At 30.9% G+C, this 24,415-nt stretch overlaps 1 protein-coding gene across 3 annotated transcripts in view; it reads left to right on the top strand.

Moving 5' to 3' along the window:
- LOC130901278 (plexin-A4) overlaps nucleotides 1-24,415 on the top strand; it is a 267,727-nt gene that overhangs the window by 71,070 nt on the left and 172,242 nt on the right. For 2 of the 3 annotated variants that reach the window (XM_057812565.1, XM_057812512.1), the window contains exon 2: nucleotides 1,575-1,674. The exons of the other annotated variant lie outside the window; for it this stretch is intronic. The gene's annotated coding sequence lies outside the window, so the exon portion shown is untranslated. The remainder of the gene's footprint in view (nucleotides 1-1,574; nucleotides 1,675-24,415) is intronic. 3 annotated transcript variants of the gene reach the window in all.

Here is a 24,415-nt window from a genome sequence, read left to right as displayed (position 1 = left end):
TAGAATTTTATCTTTGGCTGTCTGAAAGCCCATTATAAGCTGTTCATCTACTTAGTTTTAGTCGGCTTAAAGGTCCCATTTAACAGTTTTACTTTTCACTTTGTCATTAACTCGCATATTTTTCCCATGTAGTTTGTTTTGTTAAAATTTTGTTTATCAATAATTTATGTCTATTGATTTTGTATTACTGCGAATTTTTGTAGATTTGCATTTTAACATAAAAAAAATGAGGCCCTTTTTACATTTCAATGTAACCGCTAGAGCATGTCATCACTAAAATTCCACCATGTAGACTAAAAGCTGTAAAAAAGGGCGTTGCAACGTGGTATCTTTCGAAAAAATTTTACGATAATTAAAATAATCGATTAATATAATCCATTTCTTCTGCTATACTTCGAAATTTTTGCGAGACTCTCTTCCGAGACTGGAGACTTTTTAAAAGTCCCGTCTTGTTTCGCATGGAAAATGTAAGGTATCGTCTCGACAGCCTCGAGATTCTTCCAAACGAAAATATCGTGGGCAGCACTACATCTATTTCTTCGAACGCGATCTACAGCCTATATCATCAGAAAGAAATAATTCGATCTCTGCCAAATGAAGGAGGCCTCACAGCTGTTTATAAGGATAAACGATCAAAATCTTCAAAGATACACTTCTTCGTCTGAGACACTCTGATCCTTCTAATAATTTATGTCAAAAATATTGGATTAACCAATCACACCATAGTATAGTGATATACTATTATTATGATCTGGATGTGAATAGTTTTAACACAAATTTTTGGTGACATGGTGTTCAACGAATTGGAAACCTTTCAAAATATACACTCCAGAGTATTTCCTTAACAAAAACCATATACTAATAGCATTTCGGTATACTCATATTCTGCATTGGTGTTTTGTAAAACCATAAGAAATCATGAGAAGTTGAGTTTTCTAAATTATTATTGGAGAACTTGGAGACTGAATTAATTCTCGCTTTGTCGAATGCTCCACATTTTTGTACCATCACCATTTCCATAATGGTGATGGTACTGTGTTTTTAATTCATTTTACCAATATTAGCATTGTCTTGACATTTTTGAATCAAATGAGCTTTTTGGTAAATTCATAGTAAAACCACGATCTTAGAATTTTAAACCAAATCAAGCGACTTTGGGCCAGGATAAGAAATATATGCTGTATCTTTTACTTTGTTTATACTGAACCAAAATAATGCGAACTAAACTCAATTTCAGTTTTATTACAGACATATTCATATAATTTTGTTCTCACGTTTTATATTTTACCTTCGATAAAATAATACATACGACTATAATCATCGCAAAATAAGCAATTTGTATTGGTTTACCGCAAATTTCACTTTGAAGTTGTTATTGTTTACCAAATTAATTTTACTGGTTATGTAAAATATGAACTTCTCATTAGCCGTTCGTTACATTCCAGGAGCAATTGAAATTTTATTGAGCCTGAAACAGACATAACAGGTTATGGCAAACATCTGAATCTATAATCTTCTATAAAAGTAGTACTATTTGTGTCTAATAGAATTAGTAACGGTTAACTTTTTTACAGAAATTCTGTTGTTAAAATGGGCAAATTGAAATATCCAGGTCACAGAAGAAAATCTATTAATCTTATCATGTTTTGAAGAAACAATGGAAAAAAGAAAAGGGTAGGTATGTATATGGACTAGACTTAGAATTAGGAGATTCAAACATTTAGCATAGAAAATATTATAATATACCATAAGGCCACTACCGTTGAATAGATGAAGCCGGATGGTATTCATAAATAATTGTTTACATAAAAATCACTTTGCTCATATGATACTTTAGTTCCGAGTAGCCACCGATACTCTTTAAAGAAACATTATAATGCTATTTACTTTTGACAGTTTTCCACCGTAAAAATATAATTCTGACCTGAAAAAACTTCAAATTACGATTAAAAAGGTTATACAGTCTCACTACTTTATGGAATATGTGATGTGGTCAAGTCTCTTTCATATCCAAACAGCAGTATTTCTTCCGCCTACTCTGAGGCGATTGTTTTACTTGAGTAGGCTTTGTTTTTCTCTCTTTCTCACAGTTTAGGTGTTCCTTAATCCGTGAGGAAGGGCTCTCAGGAACGGGTTGCCTCTGAGTCTCCTATGTCTAGGAATCCAAAACAAATCTGTCGTCCTTTTGCCTGCCTGCTCATTGAATACCTTTTATCATTTCAAAATTTCTATCAACACATTTGTGTTGATAAAACTATATATCTAGCATTCATAGATTTTAATTTAATTTAATATCATTTTAAAGAGAGAGGGGGAGAGATTATGGAAAGAGCTGAAAATGAAAGAAATAGAGAAGGAAGATTATGCCCACTGCTAAATGTAATTGTGGACAAAATGTAAGAAAATTTGACAAAAGACAAATTTAGAGAGACAAATAGCTATAGGGTTTTTTGGAGATTTATTATTAATAACGAGGAGCTAAAGAGATTACAAAAAAATATAAATATATGCGTTTTCTTATTGGGAACATGGCAATTAAATGTCAAAGTGGACTAACTTTAATATATTTTCGGAGCTTTTCTCTTTTCTGGAAAATAATTAATTAAGATTTGAGGTGACTAAATCGTATAAGTTGTAAAAACTTGAAATTTATGGGATTCAAAATTCAATATTCAAAACGACGTGTGATAGAAATATTGATTAATTGAAATATTTCAATTTCAAGGTTCCTATCTTCATTTAAATTTGAGAAAAATATTTAGAGATTTTGTTTTACTCCCCAGTCCCTAAATTGGTTGAAATAGGCAATTTGCACGTTGCAAGTTAGAAGCACCCTGATATTGTTATGTTTTGAGATCTCTATTTATTTTATTTTCAATCTAATATCTATCATTTGGATCGTATTCATATCAATAATAACAGTCAATTTACTTATAATAACATTGTAATTTATAAAACGTAAATAAAAATAATTTGAATCCATAGCAACTTGAAAATTTGAAATGTATTAGTTAATGATAAAAAAATCATATGCAATTTTTTTTGACATTCATGTGGTAAGTGACCGATGGATTTATATTATAATCATAATTGTTGTTAAGTTTTATTTTCATTATATAATGAGCAAACGTCAAAATTGCATTCATGTATTATTCGTCGTTTTAGCTCTTTCAACGAAGTAGGCTCCGTTTTATAAATTTTGCTCATACCACAAAAATAAATCCAAAGACCATTGGAGGATTTTGCAAGCCATTCAATAAAGCCTCTACATTCATTCCGTTACCAAGGAAGCGTTCATAAGCTACTGTCTTACAGTGTCTTAAGTTCGACAATAATGTCGATAACAATAACCGTTCAAATTTTGTGGCAAACAATTGTTTAACAATACGATGGTACCATTAATTTCTGCACACACATTTAATTCGAGGGAGTATGTGTTTTAGAATACTCTTATCATTTTCGTTATCTGATTAATAACAATTACGTCGATTTATTTTAAGAAAAAGGAAAATTATCTGAAAAAAACAAATATTAAATAAAAAGCATTAGTATTTATTTTATGAGTGGTAATGTCAATTAACAGTAGTCGTATATCTATAAGAAATGTATCATGGAAAGATGAAAAATATAATATTTTAAAACCGTAGTGCACGAAAAATCAGATTCTTCAGCCAATTTTCTTGTACTTGTGGGATCTAAATTAACATAACATAAAGATGCTGCTTCAGTGCTAACAATATTTTCATAGTTCTTTGATTTGATTAGCGACTGACTTAGTTTTACGAAATATACTCACTAGCTTTAAAACTTATGTGAATGATAAAGTTGCTTGTCTCCATGAAGCTGAATTAAATACATTCCTCTTCTTGCACACTATCTGATTTTAAAAAATACTCGTTCTGCAATAGAATAATATATCATTTTGGAAGTACTCAAAAATACATTTAAACAAATTATTTTAATATCAAATTACAATTTTTTTACAATATGTATTTCAGTTATATGTGACACATTAGCAAATAATAGGCGTTGCATTTCATTTTTAAGAGGTGTTGAACTCTTTTGCACATAAAGTGTTAATAACCGAAAAAATTATTATCAGAGATCATTATATCTGAATACTCTCATCTCATGCCCCTTTTAGATTTAGATTCCATACTAATAAATATGAAAAGATATAGAAAATGCTTCAAAATCTTCATTCACATAAAAACTTATGTGTATTAAAATATAATAACGTCTAAATTCTAATAATCCGATATAATAAATAAAACAGTAGATAAAGTTAAACAGAATAACTATACTGTTGACCATGAAACATATAATACTTTTCTATCAACCTGTAAAACCAAATATTTCATAGTTTGCAGGAAATACTTCTTCATATTCTATTATTATTATTATTATTATTATTTAGTATCAACTGATAAACCGAACAATTATATCAGCTGAGAGCACTTGTTCTTTTTATCATTTAAGTTTGATTGTTGTGCTTAATTATCTCTTCGATTAAATGTGTTGTTATCATGTTTTTAATATGAAGAGTCATTAACTCTGGATAGTCAGATATTTTGTGTGCGTGAAAATTTATTTTTAGTTTTTGTTTAGATAAGGAATAACAGTATTAGGAAAATGCTCAATGTTATATGTAAGTGAATATTATACATATAAAACTAATTTATAAAAGATATACATTTTAAACGTAACAAGTCCCCTTTCCTGAACCACGTAATACAACCAGTTTCATTACAATCTAACAGTGCGAATAGATTGTCGCGGTAAATTATAAAATTGTTCCACCGGATTCCCATTCTACTTGTCAAGTACCCTACTTATTATGATTTGAAAACGATCATTATCAAAACAAGAGTGGGGAGGTTTCTATTGAGAATTGCTAACAACGACTAACGAAATTCTTTCTGAAGATCTTATCAAACGAAAATATATTTTACAGATGAATCTACGCTTTCAATACATCGTAAACATTACTCTTTCAATGTAAAATATTGGTTTCCTAAAAGTAAACACTTGAACATGCCTTTACTTACAGGCTCAATATCACCAAAAAGTTTACTCTTAGACGAGAATTTTGTGGATCTACATAATAGGCCCTTTCTAAATTAATGACATTTAACGGAAAATGAATATTTGGATAAAAGTTCTATCTCTTCATGTTAACTCAACGAATATTTGGCTCTAGTAAGACCACTAGATTCATATTTAAATGATTTTTGTTCTTTGGGGTTATTTGAAATATAATACTGACTATGACTTTGAAAAAAAAAAAAGATAAGAACACATAATCAAATTTGTGGTAGAATCACAGCTAAATAATTGAGAGTTATGAGATTGTAAAAAGATGAAGATATTGTTTGGCTGATAAAAGTAGATTATTCCAACCCTTATGATAATTTTGTTTAATATTACTTTTCATTTTTTGTAATTATCATTTTGTTTATTCCTTAGACTCCTCATTTTTTGGATTCTTATTTATTTCTTGTCTCAAATAATAATATTAATTCAATAAATTATCGTTTAAAAAGTCTAATTTTCGCGAATCTTCCGTTTTTGCTTTGGTACTGATCAACTGAATGAGTAGAATACTCGAGAGAGTACAAAGGGAATTGGAACTGTTGAATTATAACTTGAAATTCACTGGTACATTGGAAGTGAGTGGGTTAAAGTGTTAAAGTTTTTCCAATACCATATTTATAAAAAATGTTCAGGGAATTCATAAAGTTAACTGACCGAGCAATTTTTATAGAAACCGCTTCTACTTCCATTTACTATATAATTAACAAATTGTTTTGGTATATTAAACATATATTTAATAAAATTTGAACAAAGTTTGTTATTTTGTTTAAAACTGCTCTGTTTTATCTCAATGTAACTATTTTCTCAGATATGTTTCTATTGTACAACTACTTAGGGTCTCAGCAAACTAATAACAGAAGGTGTTTCATAAAATAAATTAAACAGCTCCTTACAAACATTACGGAACTATTATTTTCAATATTTGGTGTCAAGATAGAGCAGCAAAGGCCGCCAGAATTTATTACTCTATATAGATATGCAATTAGCACTCTTGTACGTAATGCCAAACGCCCATTTTCGGAAAAGAAATATTGTAAAATAGTAAAATACCTCCAAGAAGTAGTTATCTATACGTTGGATTGGACTTCGCCATGTCTTAACTTGGTGAAACGGGACAATTTGAACCAGCAAGTTAGAGCTTTACAGTATCTATTTAGAGGTCTAAAGGAATGGTCATTGAGACTAAGCGAAATATGGTAACAAATGGATCAAATTGCAATCAGAAACTTAATTTGAAGTATGCCAAAAGGATGTGCAGCAATAATCCAATTAATACAACAAATTATACAAATGGATTTTTCCTTTTTTTTTTCATTTACCCAGTTTTATTTTTTGTAATACGGAACCATTGTTTGATACAGTTAAAAACTATTATACAGTCAACATGTTAGACCCTTAACTCGAGCCTTTACGATTTCTGTAGCCTGGAAACCCATCGAGTAATTTTAGTAACAAAATTGTCCATATCAGGATAATACTGTGGTTTGTTTTGAGATTTGATTTTGATCGGAGATTTTTTCGCAATCATACGTTATTGGAGAATAAATTTTCTTATCCCAAATCTGTTTTAGTTTTCGATCAATTTGTTTCATTAAACCCTGCATATCATTCAGATTATTTTCTCGTAACAATTCCGAATGCACTTTAGTTGGAAAAGAAAGTCTGTGTCACTTTTACTATTGACCGTCCATTTTTGGATTCCGTTTAACTCAAAGGCGTAACTTCCTGCCTTTTTACCCAAAGTAAAATCAAAAAATACACTGGGATGAACTGAGAAAAAGTAGCACAAAGCAACTGCCTTCTGTGAAAACACAATGCCAATTTAACGACGGGCTTTTTAAATGATGAATTCTGGGTACTTCCTTGAACATATTCACTCAAAGTGCAAATGTCTGCTAATTTGTTTCTCTATTAATCTTTCTAATAGATTCATTTTCTCAAGTGCAAACGAAATTGTTTATATATTGAAACCATTCTCAAAATTGTGCTAAGTTTTTCCAAAATAAGTTGATTTTAATCAGTAGAACTTTTGTTATCCAATTTGGAGAAAAATTCGATCGGGAAAATTAACCCCAACTTCAACTGACGGCTGGCAATATATATCTATCCACATTTATAGCTCTCCGTCAATTTTATCTCAATTAGTCCTACAGAAAATACATTCGAGACATATGAATAGGGGAGTAGGAAATATTTTCTTCTACAAACGACTTCCTTTTACCATTGGGAATAGCTCTACGGGGCGAAATTATGGAGTATTGTTTTGACCCTTGCAAACACAGTTGTAGAAAGAAAGCGCAATGTAATGAAAGTTCCATGAAACATAAACTAAAAAACAAATTTATTTCCGCATCAAACCATCCATCAATATCAACAAACAGTGTTAAAAATTATATTTCAGTAATATAAATAACCATAAATAATTAAACTCGTTAATATACTTTGATGTATAGATATACAATCCACGCATGAATGATTTTTAATTAGTTTGAATTCTTTCAACCATTATATCTTATCATCCAAGATTTCAGATTGTTTGCTATCTAAATATAATTGTGTACTAATAGAACTACTGGAATCGAATCCCCAGTCATTATAGGAATATGATAAGAGAGCTCTCGTAGCCTAAACGGAATACGAATCGGAACAATAAGTAGCTTCAGCAATAGGGCATTTATGAAGAACGATTTCCAAACCGAATCATCTTTCAAAACTCAACAATGTCAACAAACAATCAAGCTTGTACGATTTCTTTGTTTTGTGTTTTTTGGAGCTACATATATATGTCAAAATTTCATTGAAACTTAAAGATTATTATGGATTATACCAACATATATGAGTCTCTGACCAAAATTGATTTAATATGAATGACAGAAAGGTGCGTCAATAAAAAAAATACTTTCACAAGTTCAGTGATCGTGACTTTTAATAGTGGTTACATCTTTGCACTTCCTTGAAGGAAAGTCTTTTGCAGACGACATGAAAATAGTATCACCTGAGTATAATAGGCACCTCAATTGTATACAAATTAAAATCAAGAGGTCCAATAGAACGGATGAATGTAGAAGTACCCAAAAAAAATAGAATGGGATAAAGAACAAATTGATAAACCTTAAGTGAAATAAAGTGTTGAATAATTTAAAAGAATTGTAGAAGCAAAGCTAAATCAAAGAAGAAATGGAATATACGAAACCATGTCTACATATTCATATAATTATATAAAAAATTATGTTCAATTAGCAATCAAAATTCTGTTTCCTCCATATTTACCAATAACTAGAGTAGTCTTTGTTATATAAGTATCCTAACTGACTGTACGTCAAATGTATGTAAATGATATAAGAAAAATGACTGATACTAAAAATATCTCACTTAAATTCTATACGTATACTCATTCCATGAAACCAAGTTTCAAAAACTTGAATCGGCACTTTGTGATGATGCTGTGTATTAATTCTATCGAAAATTCCCACTATATATTTTCCACTACAATTACCTTGATATAAACGCTTTTTGGGAAAAAACGCAGCTTCCATTCTTCTTCCAACGCTGCGTGACCGTCGAGGCAGTTCATTTCCAAACCATCGACTACTTTTTGGTTTTAAGATTGTAGCGATACAAGACGCATCACCCGTAACGATGTTTTTCGTACGTCCATCACCAATTTAGCCCAATCCACTCTATATGCTTTACGTGCATTAGTTTACAAATAGGCACTCATTTTCAACATAGTTTGGATGGACATGAATGATCTTTAACATATTTCAATGCGGACGCCGAAAATCTTTAATTTCGTCATATGTCACATGATTATCTTTGATAATCACAGCTTCATTGAGATAATCTCACTGGGTAGTCAACCAGGACGAGGTTCACCATCTAATATTTTCGTTCGTCTCTTAAATTCTACATACCTATTACACGTTGTTGCTCTCGAAGGGGATGACCAACCAAAACACCAAAGATTGATGACATTCCCCTTATTGTTGGCCTTTTTAAAAATCTTCAAAATTAATTAATATCACGAAATGCACTTTCAACTTTTTTAAAAAGTACTTTTATTTACAATAAACGACTTATAATTTCTACAGAAAATAACTTTACAGACAAATCAATATTTTAACAATGAACAGTAACAAAACAATGAAAGAACTCGAATTTAATGCAATGAACTTATATTTATTTGATACGTATTCTGACTATGAGAATATTGTTTATTGCACTTTGGAATCCGCTGATCGTGTGGCAGTGTCGGGGACCTTTCTTCACATTTCTCCTCCCTCCTTTGGTGTAGACTTCGTTCTCGAAGTCTCTGACAACAAATGTTGGAGAATCTGGATTTGAGTGGGTTATAGTTTGGGACCATATAAGAACCTGGGAATTCTTTTACGTTTCTTTACAGAGACTGTTATTGAAATGGCTAAAATAATCAAAATTGTAATTAAGGAAACAATACTGAGTCCTGCAGAAAATTGTGGCAGGAGTGGAATTGGTTCAATGGGTTGATCTTGTCCATGCGTCTCTGGAATTTGGAGTTTTTCCAGCATAATTTCGTGCTTCGGATGCAGCTTGATTGGGACTACTGCACTGTAATTTCTTGCACAGTTTTCTTATTGTATCGTATTCTTTGTAAAGTAATTGGCTGTTTATCATTAAGATGCTACTTCTCCTAATGTCTTGGTTTTGAATTATGGTTGGATGAACTATTCCTAATAGAATTACTTTGCTGGTTTCTTGTGAAAAGTTCTCTGTTGTGATTGACTTGGTGCAATACTCTATATTCGGGATTTTGCATTGCGATCTTATACGTTTCGTACAGATGATGTGTTCAGCTAAGCTGGTGCTGATTTCGTACCATTTATTATTTGCGTAGTAATGTGCGGGTGGCAGGATCATAATGTGATCATTATTGGGAATTGGGTAGATTCTAGATGTAGAGTAAGAATGAGGATAAAGGATGAGTATTTTCAGAATTATGAGCATTGTCTTGGTGGTAAAGCAAACTAATGATTTAGAAGCTTCAATTAATTGATAGAGATGTTCGTCACTGATTAAAAGGGCATTTCGAGCATATGCTTCTAATAATTTTTGTTTTAAAGTTCCTAGTTCATCTAAAGTAAAGAGTTCAATATTCGAAAGGTCTTGTTGGGATGAAGTTATAGTTCGAATCAGTTTCAAAAGGAATTCGTTTATAGTTTGAAGGTTTAGTATTTCATTATGAAGTATAACGTATCCATTGAATGATAACGGATGATAACTTGTTTACTGCAGCCACAATTATTTTACTATTATTTTATGTTTACGGGTCATTTTATGAAGATTATTTTTTGGTTCGTTTAAAAGTTGATTATATTGAAATTTCAAAGGTCCATTTTCTAAAGATGAATCGAAAAGGTCATTAGGAGTCGTTTCTAAAGAATCAGTTAATTTTTCTAAATTAAGTAAAATATGTCTATGATAATAATTTATCTCGTTTGATTTGCCTATGTCTTCTACATAATAGCCGTTATTGGGGATTTCTTGTATCTTGAGCAGATGTCCCAGGGATAAGGTCGTCCTGTAAAGATGAGATATTCTTTTTCTTTACGTTACGAAGTCGTTTTGCGAATTTTAAGTGAGTACTTGTTGTGTTTTGTTTGTCGGTCTTACCAACAATTTTAGTTTTGATTTGTTTTTTTGGATGTAGTTTAGAATATGGAGAGCTTAGTTGAGGTCGATGTTTTTTCTTATAGTTACGTAGACAGAACTAGTGGGATCGATTACAGGAATTGGTTCAGTATTTTCATTTTGTTTGTCTAGAATTTTCTGTCGTTTTTCTTTATTATATGAACTATTATGAACGGTTGGAGTTCGTCTTTATTTTTTTGGTTCTATGTTTCGTATAGCGGGAGATCAAAATCGAAATGTATTTCTTCGGTATAGGGGCCATAGAGAATTGAAAAAGGTGAGAAGTTAGTGGAATTGTGGATTGATTGATTATAAATTAAAATTGCATGTGTGAAAGTATCATCTAAGGGATCATCTGGATTTTGTTCTCGTAAGTTTTTCTATAAGGGTGGAATGGAATCGTTCAACAGAAGATGAGTTATTGACTGTTGTGAAATGTATTTCAACTTTGTGGAGTTTCATAAATTCTTTAATTACAGCAGAATTAAATGCCATCATCGCAAACAATTTTTTTCGGGTAATTGTGGTGAGAGAAATAATGTCTTAGCTTGCTAAGAATTGATTCGGAAATTTTATCAGAAATTTTATAGCATTGAGCATGTTTGCTAAATGAATCTACAATCGATAGGTAATAATTTTTGTTACAATGGAACAAGTCAATGTGAATTATGTCGAAAGGTTTTTGTCCCAATAATGGGCCTAACTGAGGTAATTTATATAGGTGTCGTTCATATTTATTTTTTAAGCAAATCTAGCATTGGTTAATGAATTAGTAATAGTAGTTTGCATGGCTGGACAATAAAATTGATTTTTCAAATGTTTATAAGTTTCGACTATGCCGTTGTGATATTCGGTATGATATTGTTTTACACAGTCTATTGGTCTTTGTTCTTCTTCTATGTCTTGTAGTAACTTATAGCCTTAACGGTCGAGTTAAAAGTTTTCTTGAAGTAATCACAGATAAAGGGTCGAAATTCGTGGGTGGGATACATGTATAGCGAATTTTTCATTTGGTCTAAGTATTTTTTTGAGAGCATCAGGTATTTCCATTATCCAATTGTCAGTAAGATTTACGGTATACATATGTTTTTTAAAAGGTTTCTTATAAATAATGTCATATTCTCTCATAATCCATTTTTCCAATAATCACGCATTATTTTACGTAATAACTATAATGATAAATTACATTTAATTAATGTCAATAGGTATGGATTAATATACATAACAAATTCAGGCAGTATTATAAACTTTGATATTGACCGGATGCAGGGCCGACTTAGATCATTATTATTAAACACAACAAAGATATATATATATATATATATATATATATATATATATATATATATATATATATATATATATATATATATATCAAGAGAGTACAGAGAGTCGTTCTAAGTGAATTAATTGGTAACCGCATCAAAGCAAAAAGTTTTTAAAATAAGCATTTATAGTTTTTTAAAGGAAAATAAATGATATAATATTAATAATATTAGTAGTAAGATTTCAAACAACGCGTGAGCGTTTCGTGAGAATATTACATTAACAAGTAACTAAATATAACTTACAATTTCAATGTGCTTACGATTCAATCGACCATTGTTTTATGGAACCAGCTTACATCGTCAAGATTGACAAATGTAATTTACGTACACTTGATATAACTCGAATAATTATTCAGTCAAGTGTTAAGTAACATTGTGAGCCTCGAACAGATCTATATAGATAATTCTACCTACCATCTAAATTTTCTTAGTATTTGACATACATAAACTAGTAAAAATTGGTGATTGAAATTCAAGAATGCACAAACATACTTAAAACGGAATGAAAAGAAAATTGATGGCTGTGCTGTTGGGTCATCCATATCACGGTATGACAATCACAACAGAATGAGTCTTAGAAGATCTTGAGGATCGGATCTTTAATTTAAATACACAGTTTTCAAAATAACAAAAACTGCATCAAGATAAAATAATTATCTCGATAAAATAATAATCTCGATAAAATAATAAATAAAATGATTCCTTTACTCTTACAATAAAAATTTTGCAAAGATATCATTCTCATTTTTAAATATAGTCATTAAGGTTACATTTTTGCTTACGTCAACAACATATTGTTTAACCGTTTCTACAACAAAATCTGTTACCGAAGAGTGTTGGAAACAGCCGTTGATCGCTGGGGCCAAGTCTTGGAAAAATGAGGAGATGGACTAAGATACGATATTCTGATAAAGAAGAACAACTTTGCTCTACTTTCTTTCCGTTTTTGTCTCATTAGCTCTCGTAATTAAATGGACATAATAAGTACCTGTAATTATGACTTCCTTGTACCCGCAATTGTGGCTGCATATAATCTATTCACATTATGCCCTCAGCATCTCAACTGCTGTAACATGACCTTACCTGATGAACTTTTTCGATGACTCCACTCCTTACTCTACATTTTGGTACTTTTCAGAAAGTCTGACTAATGCTTTCATGTCACTATAAAAATATAATGCATCTTTAGAGTCAAAATGTTTTACACCGCCTGTTAAATTCCATCGTTGCTGTTAAAACTTTCAACTCGGTCTTCAGCTTTGCAAAAGAGAAATAGTCAGACGGAACCAGATCAGGGTTTCAATTTCTGTGAAGTTTCATTCCTTTACAATAGCCTTGGAAAGCGAAGCAGTGTGGATTGGAGCAAGTGCACACATCAGACGATTTTTCCGCATCTTTTTTCGATGATTTTTTGACTCAACTACCTTAGTAAGATTTTATTTGACTCCCCAATCAATCGAAAGGATATCCTCGCACTCCCAAAATATTGTAGTCATCACTTTTTTGGAGCTTTTTGTGCCCTTCGCTTTCTTGGACTCTCCTTTTCGATGCCGTTCCGATGCGATTTCTTTTGTTTTTATATTCCTGTCACTTAGACTAATTTCTTCCACTAACTTTTTTAATGTTTTCTAGTAGTTACACCGTTACACGACCTCCTGCAAGTGAGTCATCTTCTAATGATTCTCGTCCCCAACTTAAACCAACAATTTTTTTAAATAACTTGACTGAGTAGTCATTCCAGCTCTATTATAATAAAATGAATCGAAGCAGAAAGTTGAAACTTTATGTAATGCTTGATGAGACATATCACTGACGCGTGCATTAAGATTTTTATGAGTGTAGTCTATTTACCATATGAGGCTCATGTACTACACTATGTACATCATTGTTACTAATTTGGGGAGAAAATTTTCTTTGTGTTGACTACACTCCGCTCTTTCGTGCAGATATTTTGTCATGTTCAGTTCGGTAGTGAGTATATTATGTACTAAATGGTATGAGAGACCATAATCCTTAACTATTTGCCTAATAGTCCACCACATTTAAAATCACGACACCATCCTCTGTTCACTATGATATAATACTACAGATCCCCTGATGTAAATGCCAAAATTTTTGTGAAATTGCGTTGGGACCAACTCATTTAAAAAAAACATAAAAAATTAATCACCGCTTATGGCTCTACCCGATCCATTTTTGAACTGAGAAGTCAGGCTTTTACTAGGACTAGGACTGCTTTAACAAATTGAGATTTGTCAAGTTCCACTGTGATTCCTGGTATAATATGTTACAATATAACTTCATAATAAATAATTATTTTGATTTATAAATAGGTCTGGGGAGGATTAAAGGGATAGGTTCATCCCTTAGCACATGCAATGACTTACTCAACAGTTATCAAATTATTTTAGTAAAAAATAAATAAGTTATGAAGTACATAATAAATTATCAAATTATATCTTGCTTTTACTACGTTATTTGTATCTGTATGTAATAAATTTTACATAATTAATATGAGAATAAAATGAATGTAAAGAAAATTAATTTCACTGTTCTAAAGGCGTGGGGTGCTCAATATTAATAATATACTGTTTCACTTATCTTATTTCGAAACACAAGATAGTTAAAAAATGTACCCCACGCTATTGGAACAGGGACTTTAATTTTCTCGTCATATTGATCTTATATTAAGAATTATTTTTTGCTCCATCGTTCGATTAACTCTAATAGCATATTTTTAGTATTTTTTAATATAATTTATATATACATGATCACAATATCTGATCGTATTATGAACTATTTCGGCTAGGTGCTATTACATAAATTTGTTAAGCAGAAAACAGTTGAGAACATGTATTAATGACGTTTCAGATTAATTCAGAATGACGTTTTCAATCGATAAATTTTTCTATTAATTCTACGTCATCTGAAGGCAGAGAATTTTTATTAAATAACTAATTTATTTACTCCACTGGAATAATAGACTCCGTTCCTCAGACCGCAAATCAAAGATAAAATCGTTAATTTTTATTATCCGGATATGAACATAAGACAAAATTTTGAATTTATTCAAGTTGGCAGAAAAGAGTAAAAATATTACGATATATACTATTATATGTTATTTTAAATCTGTACGTATGATCATAGATGGTGCTGAAGGTCCGGGACAATAATAACTTTTTTAAAAAAAAGTTAATAAATTTCGTACTTAGCAATCGTGTAATATGTGATAGCTCTTGGAATATATATTTCAACCGAATGAGTCTGCAATATTTTGCATAAAAATTTACATATGCAAAAGTTATCTACAAAGTTGGTGCCGCAGCTGATCAAAAACATGCTAGAAGTAAAAATTTAAACGAATGTTTGAACATCTTCAAACTTAATGCAACTAAATTTGGAAATATATTGCACCACATTGCACTAGAAATGAAAGTTAAGTAAAAACAATGGAGACCATCGGAGGATCTTACTCCCAGAAAAGTAAAAGCCGTTTTTTTTTTAATTAATAAGAACAGTTTTGGGTACCTAAAGATGTAACATAAGTTCTTTGTGTTGAAAGCGGAGAACTATAACTGACCAATATATCCTTAATTGCTGAAATGTTTAGAAGCCGAAGAAAAACCAACTGCATATGTTGCATCAGAAAATCAGAGTTGATTTATTGCTTAATCTGCCATTTTTACCTGTTCTTGCTCCCACTGGGTGGAGAGCGATTTCAGACAGATAGAGGCGGAGACAAACACGTATTTTGCGAAACATTTATTTTTTGAATGGTTTTAAAAAAATTGGAAACTCGCTGTTAAGTATATATAGTTATTATTTTGGAAAGTAAAATATTTTTCATAGTAAAGTAACTTTTTTTTATGAAAAGTCAATTTTCCTCCCTCGTAATAGAGTCAAAATATCTCAGTCCTGTACTGGATAAGGTGTGGTGTAAGTTACATAAAATCTCGACCATTGAAAGCAAGGTTTTTTAAAACACTGTGTGAGAATATGGAAGCTGAATACTCGTCTTGGTTGTACTATTGTAATTGCACGATGGTTCTTTCGTGATGATATTTTGTCACGTACGTTTGAAATGAGGCAGGAAATTTTCATTTCACTTAAAGAAGAAGTATACAAAGACATCTAAATTTATTTTATATACGTGTGACATTCAAATCAAACCAAAACTAATATAAATTATATGAAAATTTGAAATATAATATTAAAACAAATTGGAAATCTAGTTCTATCAAATGACTTTCGTTATCTTCTTACATATTTTTTGTTCCATCAACTCTTATGTTTTCATTGAGTTTCGAAAATTACTGAAAGCGACTCCCATTTTCGAGTGGATTATCTTACTTTCAAGCCTCTTTAATTGCTAGTATAACGTTTGACGCTATCGTTTGTTGGTTTTGCCATTTCTTAGTTATATTAGAAGTGGAACAATGAATACCTACATTTAAAAACAAGAATAATAAAGAGGTGATAAGATTTGATGTAAGAGAACTCAAGAATTAAGAGGTACAGAGAGAGTTACGGATAAAGATATGATGAATTATTAGGATTGCCAAATTCGTAGATTATACTGACGGAACAAAAAAACATAAAAATCATAAGAAGACTAAAACTTAAAAATAACAATATTCCAGTAAAAATAGACATTTGACTTAGGCAAAATTTGTATAGAGCTGAAAACTGACAGAGACATTAAATACACCATTATAAATGAAATGTCAAAAGTCCCCTTCGATCCTACTTCTGCAAAAAATTTTATTAAGGTCAGAAGTACAAAATTAAGATTTTTTCCATTTTTCTCGAAAACAGTAAGTATTATCGTGAAAGTAGATCAGGCAAAAGTTGTAGATCATACAATTCTCTACAAAAATGATCCAGTTCCTTTTTCTCTTACGACTCACCATTCGTGAGATATCGCGGTTTTAATCATTAGAAAATTCATATTTTACATAATATGCACACATTTCCGCACCACCTATGAGGTAATGTACTTTGCGCATTTTTTTTAACGTGGTTTCCTCAGTAGGTATACTCCACGATCTATGGTAATAAAGAAAGTTTTATCAGATCATATCCTATTAATTGAAAGAATAGTAATATTGCTAATGATTAAAGTGGAATAGGTTATTTTTTTTCTACATGTCATTATATAACATGATTGTCTAATTCTACTTCGACAATTATTTCTTCTTCTTCATTCTCTTCTTCTTGCAGAATTTCTGTTCGCTGTTCTAAGAAAAGAGATGCATCAATAGTCTCTTCATTAATATCATAAATATCTTCATCTGTTGAATTTGTTTCGAAAGACATAGATCAATCATCAGACAACGAAGTATTATTATAACAGGTGACGTTCTGATGGGGTAAGGAGCAGTATTATGAAAAAAAAAACAGCAATCAAATACGTATTATCCTCTCCTCTATTATCATCTGCCCAATTCGCAAAAAAGATATTATTGTAAGAATTATAGAGTAATGAATTTATTCGACGTTACTCGTGAGGTATTAACCAGTTTTATTCGTAATATGCTTACAACAAAGAAATTGAAGAGTATCAAAGGAGTTTCATACAACAAAAGTTAGCTATATATCTACTGTTTATCGACTTTAGACAGGTTGACGACTCCATTTTTAAAATCAAAATTAAGTGAATCATTGGACAAACTAATTCTACAAAAATTAGTTGAGTTGATGAAATTAACCCCCAAATTATTATATAAGAAAAACTGAACTTCATACTGAAGGATAGACATACCCTTATAAACATGAGGTAATTACGTATATTGATGATGTCACTTTTCTTTTCCATGTTTAAAATGGAGCTTGAATTAGTAGATAATGAAAATATATGGAAATAAAACTATTGATTTTTTTACTAGAGAGTCAAAAGTTTGTTTTACCAATTAACATAAAGGATGAATAGAAGGTTTTCCAGAGGAACCGAAACAAAAGGAGATCTTAGCAATTCATTTAAATCGAAAGAACTCTAAAAATAAGCAAAGATCCGAATATACAGAATTATAATTTGACCATCAGATGCTAATCCTAGATACTCACACAAAAGACCGAGATTGAAGTTAAAGTATGGGAAGAAATATGTGTGGAGGAAATGGATCCTGGAAATGAGTAATTAATAAAGAAGTTAGCTGGAACACGTAGGCAAAATAACAGTAGAGAGTGGATATGATATGCCATAAAGCTGTTTTTTTTTTAAGAGAGAGGTGAAAAGGTGAAAAAAGTAGCCTGAAAAAGAAATGTCCAGAGACAGTCACAATGGTTTTGGAGGAGTGGAGGAATGGGGAGAAAAAATGATGGTAGGCGAAGTTGGAGACTAATTATTATTATTTTTGAAATTTGTGCTGTAAGGTTAGGTTAGATGTATATATATAAATATATATATATATATATATATATATAATGAGTAAAATAATAAATTACCAATTTCATTGTATGGAAGGGATAAAATTATATCATCTACATACTTTTTAACGAAGAATAATTTGAAGGGTAAAACAAATATTACTAAGTCCAAGATATAATCCATTACATAATCTGTTAATATAGGGGATATTGAAGACCCCATTGGTGTTTCAAAATTTTTTTGTTAATTTTTATTATTATAAGAGAAATATGTATTGTTAAAAATGAATGTAATTAATTCTAACAGAGTTTCTTTATTAAGTTTGCAATTTTCACTTATATTGCTCCATTTATGTTGTAGAGCTGTAAGACATATATTTAAGTGTACATTACTAAATAGGGATATTACATCCAATCCTAACAATACATAATTCGGTGGTAATATCATATTATTAAAAGTTTCTTTGATTTTAAACGAGTCGTTTATATAATAATCATTGTGATAATCATAAGATTTAGTCAAAATTTCAGTTAACCAATTAGTAAGGGGTTCGATGGGAGTGTTAATTGATGCTACAATAGGTTTAGCTGATAGAGTAGGTTTATGAATTTTTGGTAAATAGTAGAATTTAGCAGAAATACCGTTATAGTTTGTTAATTTCTTCTGGGTTTCTTTGTCAATTTTTTTTTGTTAAAAACTTTTTTTATTAATTTGTTACAATTACTAGTTGTTTTTAGAGTTGGATCATTATTAAGTTCTTTGTATGATGTATTATTGTTTCGATTCATGAATGTGGTTAGTTAAAATGTTGGTTGCTTTCGCTATAACGACATTTCTTTCTTGTTCATTTTTTATGAAAGAGGATATGTAATCAATATTGGCTAACTAGTTTTGATTGAAATATATTTAGTAATTATATGTTCAATACTGAATTTAGGTCCTAACGATAGAAACTCTAAAATATCCTTAGGTAGCTCTGTATTTGAAATATTTTTAATCCAATTATCTTGGGTTTTAAGAACTGAATTGATTTTTTTGTTAATAAGATTATTAAGTTTATTCTTTTGTTTGTTTTTAATTTTAAAAAATAATTTATTATAAATAACTTGTTGTCTGCTCGAAAAATTTTCAAAAGTGAATGAATTTGTTGTATCAATTATTTGGTTTTTGAATTGTGAGAGATCATTTTCAAGTTTGTTGGTCTCTTGTTCTTGGCGTATGAGTATTTTTTCAATATGCTTGATATTATTCTGTAGATAGGTGGGAAGAATGTTCTTTTTTCTACATTGTAGTAGAAAGCGTCTTCTGTTATATTCCTTCGCCATTTTCATTTTGATTTTAAATTGACCAGAAGTTCTTGAGATAGTTTGGAAGTATCCCATATTTGTATGTGAATTGTAAAGAAGTCTTTGCCAGCTATATTATGAGTAGGTTTTTATTGGGAACGTGGCAAGGAAACACCGAAGTGGACTAACTTCAATATATTCTCCGAGTTTTCGAATACTTATGTATTCATCGTCTGGGACTGAAATTATAGTCAAATACAATATAAGAAATATTTATAAATTTATAACAATAATAAAATTTTGATATTATTAAGGCTTGTAAAAATTTTTAAACTCATGGAATTCAAAATTCAATATTCAAATTGACTTTGATAGAAATATTGATTAATTGGAATATTTATTCTGGTTACTATAGGAATTTTTATTAATCAAACCAATCAAAAATTAATAATGTTATTAGACGTATTTTTGATATCCAGTCTTAAATTCAAATTAAAATAAGTGGAATCTATTTTTACACAGAAATAAAGCACCCTAAAACACTGAATATTGATATTTTGATGTGAATTAAAGTAGAACAATAGAAGAAACCTTTTTGGAATCGCTTGACACGCGAAGGTATTGAATAATTGTACTTTTCCACACATTTTGATTAATTGAAGACTGTATAACTGGATATTTCCAATTGTCATTTGTCATCCAAGAGCCACTTGACAAAAGAATCAGATTAGAAGAGAACAAACAACATGCAGCCAAAAATAGCAGTGCAGTTACTCTGAATTGAATGATAATTTGAAAAACGCCTTATTCGAAAACCGAATTAAAAAATAAAGAAAATAATGAAATGAATATCTCTATATCTTTAATTTCTTATTTCTTAGACCTTTTCATATATTAATGCTTTTAAATTTTAAAGAAGAGACCTAAAATCAAGAACATTTAAAAGCATTAATATCTCTATATCTAAATCAATAAATATATTTTATAATAAACAGATATTGATAAAAATACAGTCTGCAAAAAGAACACGTAAGAATCATAAAAATCATCCCAAGCTTTTGATGATATTTTCTTCTTTAGTTGTATTCTAGATATGACGGGGGTGATTTTTTAATCACTTTAATTTTAGTTGAGAGTTGATTTTATAATGAAGCTTTTATAATGTGCTTTAGTTTTTTTCGATAATTATATTTTTCATTTAATTGAGTTTACAAATAAAAAATCTATGAAAATTTAATTGCTTACGATATTTTCAGTATCTAGGAATGAAGTAAGCTTGTTTATTTACGCCTTGGGCACTTTGTAAACAATAGATTGTCTAACTAACTAAAATATTCATCAATAATCAAGGGTGATTTCAATAAATGAATTTAAATGCAGCAATTTCACGTTTACTTTCCAATAATAGTGTGTAGAAGAGCGATTTCAACATATTTTGTAAAAGCACACTGCTGAAAACTGAACATTTTTTCGATATCTTCATTCCGGAAATTTTCCTGAATCAGTATAAGGTAGCGATCTCCTTTAAACTGAATTTAATCTTTCTGGCAGCTGGTAAAATCGTCATAGATTTCTAGATTTTAAATTTACCCATTTTGCGCGTGAGACTTCATGTGAAAAGTGTAAAACGTAGATGTACCTGGTTAAAAGCGACTCCATTGTAGTTGTTATAGTGGTAGGACTTTCGATACCTGAGTGCTGGATTCCATCAAAATAAAACTGATTTTTAGAAAATTAGTGTATCTTTAGCTATTTGCTCTTGAAATTTTGGCATTAGTTTTTTGCACACTCGCTACATAAACTTGTCTGCATTTACATAAGGTCCTCACTCAAGGTAAGTATAAGATATTCTTAGGAAAATGATCACTGAGAAACAAAGAGTATGGAAAGTAGTTAACAAAAAACGGATGGGTAAAAGTACTTCTTGGAAATGCTGTAATAGAAACATGATAAAAATGCAAGAAATTATCGGAAGATTATGTTGTTTTCCACAACTGTTAACACAAACCTGCAGTGAAGCTTTATTTGAAAGATATTTACTGAATGTCGAAAAAACCGTGAATGTTTTTGTGATTTCTTTGGTATCATCATCTAAATATGAATAACTCGCAAAATACCTGATTGTCCTGACTGACTGATTCATCATAAGAACCAAAACTACTAAAGCTTCAATCATGAAATTTGCACAGTGAATTTCATTTACAACATAAGATCCTACTAAGGAAATATTTTAGGATCTTTCAACACAAAAAGGTGGTTAATTTGGAATTCTGGGACTTCCAATTTTGTGGTTATACTAAACATTAAAAAATAATAATTACATATTTCAGCATTTTTGAAAATTCGATTCTTAAGGTGTGAACAAGGAAATGAGAAGTTGTTTTAAAGTCCGTCAATTTTTATGTTTGGATCTTACAATTTTGTAGTTATGCTAGAATTTAAGAAATAATTAACATGGGAGTAAAGGTATGTATGAAAACTCCTTCAATTTGAATTTCACAATTACCCAGTTTCTTAATTTGCGGTTAATGGTTGATACTTTTTTATTTATTCTATTATATGGACACGCGTGTATTCTTACGGATTAGGCTAAACATCGGGGTTAGAAGTTCGTATGACTCTTCTTTATATTTGGGAACGATTTTAAATTCACAGTTAATAATGTTTAATAACCTTTAATAATAGTGATACCTAACAATTTTTAAAAACTACACTTTAAAAGTAGCGATGAGAAACTATATTTTTATGATGCTTCTCAGTATTTAAAGTTTATCAAAATGTATTAAACGCCTATTTTTTTTATTATTAATATAGAAACAACTTTAACGAATACATATCAGTAATTTGATGTTATCGTTTCCGAGGAGAACACAAAACTTCGCAAGCAAATCCGCGAGTGACAGCTACTTTAAATAGAGTAAGTTTGTTTCAACCAATCAAAAGACCGTTCTTGGTACGGTGACGATTCTGCGCAATAGAGACCACGTGTTTCAAACGGGCAGTTACCATTATACGAAAGATTCTTTGGTGTTTTTTTTATTACGTAACCGACTTAGGTATCGTTTGTGAACCGTTTCCGGGATAGTATTTTCGATACTTGCTTGATAGCAAGTACTGTTATAGTCCCAGACCTGACTACAAAAAACAGCATCGATAAGGTACACAACGTTTGAGCTTGAAAACGGCGGGCCCGTAATTAGTACATCACCAAACGGTATTTCTGGCCCTCAAATAATAACGCTGTAATAACGCCAGAAGTTTTGCAGGTCGAAAAGGCCTTGCCAGAAGTGACCGAAATTTCCGAAAAATTCTTCCGAAAAACCCGATATGGTACACGAGTGAAACCTTGTGGAACGTGAGACCGGACTCTCAACTAGTAGCGGTGTAATAGCGTCAGAAGTTTTGCAGGTCCGGAAACCCTCGCTTGAAGTAACCAAAAGTGCCGGAAAATTCGTCCGAAAAACCACACGCGGTAGACACGTCAAACTTTTTTACTTGTTTTCGTTCATAGCCTTAGTTTCTTTGTGAATCAATAACGGATTTTTTTTCTAATCACAACATTTTGAATTGGCTATCTAGGAAATTTTATTTAATTATATATTGTTTAAACAGCTCAAATGGAATTCTTTTATTATTATATTGCGTGCAAAAAATGTAATGAATTAAAGATGAAATCGGGGCGTTAAATGAGCGAACACGTCAACGCATTTCTAAGCTTCTAAGTTCATGAACATCGGTTAATAATTAGCGCTGTAAATGAATTCACAAAAAAAAGCCCATTTTCGCGGCAGCGGTGTTGCAAAAGGGGTGAAAATGAGTAAGCGTCATAAAATCCACGCGCGCGAAAAAAAAAGATTGTATTTCAGCGAGTTTTCATCGTTTCCTAATGATTTTTTTTTAATTTTGGGTAGCGCAAACAATTTCAATAAAGCCAACAAAAATAATTTTCATTTGAGCCGAAAATAAAAGCGAAAAGTTTTCATTTTCACAAGTACGTTGATTTTCCTTATTTTTATCCCAAAAGTAAAGTAAAAAAGTTTGACGCGTGTACCACGTGAGGTTTTCCGGATGAATTTTTCGGCACTTTCGATTACTTCTAGCGAGGGTTTCCCGATCTGCAAAACTTCTGGCGCTATTACACCGCTACTAGTTGAGAGTCCAGCCTCACTTTCCACAAGGTTTCACTCGTGTACCATATCGGGTTTTTCAGACGAATTTTCCGGCATATTTGATCGCTTCTAGCAAGGCTTTTCCGACCTGCAAAACTTGTGGCGTTATTACAGCGTTCTTATTTGAGGTTTGGACCCCACGATACAAGAGTTTTCACTCGTGTACCATATGAGGTTTTCCAGCCCATGTTTTCGCCCGGGAAATACGGCTGGCATTTTCATATCCGACCTGTACAGAGTGCCAGAAATACCGTTTGGTAATATACTAATTCCGGGCCCCCCGTTTCCAAGCTTAAACGTCGTTTTATGTAGCCAGCTCTCCGACTATTACCAGAACCGTGTATGGCTAGAGATTGCTCAGAAAATATCATTTAAACGCTTTCAATAACCGTTCCAGACTAGCAACTTGGAACAAACATATTAAAATGAATCACGTCACTTGTTAAATTTTGTGATTTAAATGTCTCAAGTTATTCCGTCTCTATTTTTTAACCCCTTATTGAT

Source organism: Diorhabda carinulata, chromosome 1 (genome assembly GCF_026250575.1).
Source record: "Diorhabda carinulata isolate Delta chromosome 1, icDioCari1.1, whole genome shotgun sequence".
Taxonomy (NCBI): Eukaryota; Metazoa; Arthropoda; class Insecta; order Coleoptera; family Chrysomelidae; genus Diorhabda; species Diorhabda carinulata.
Note: the sequence above shows the minus strand (reverse complement) of the source record. Positions and strands in the feature narration are given on the sequence as shown.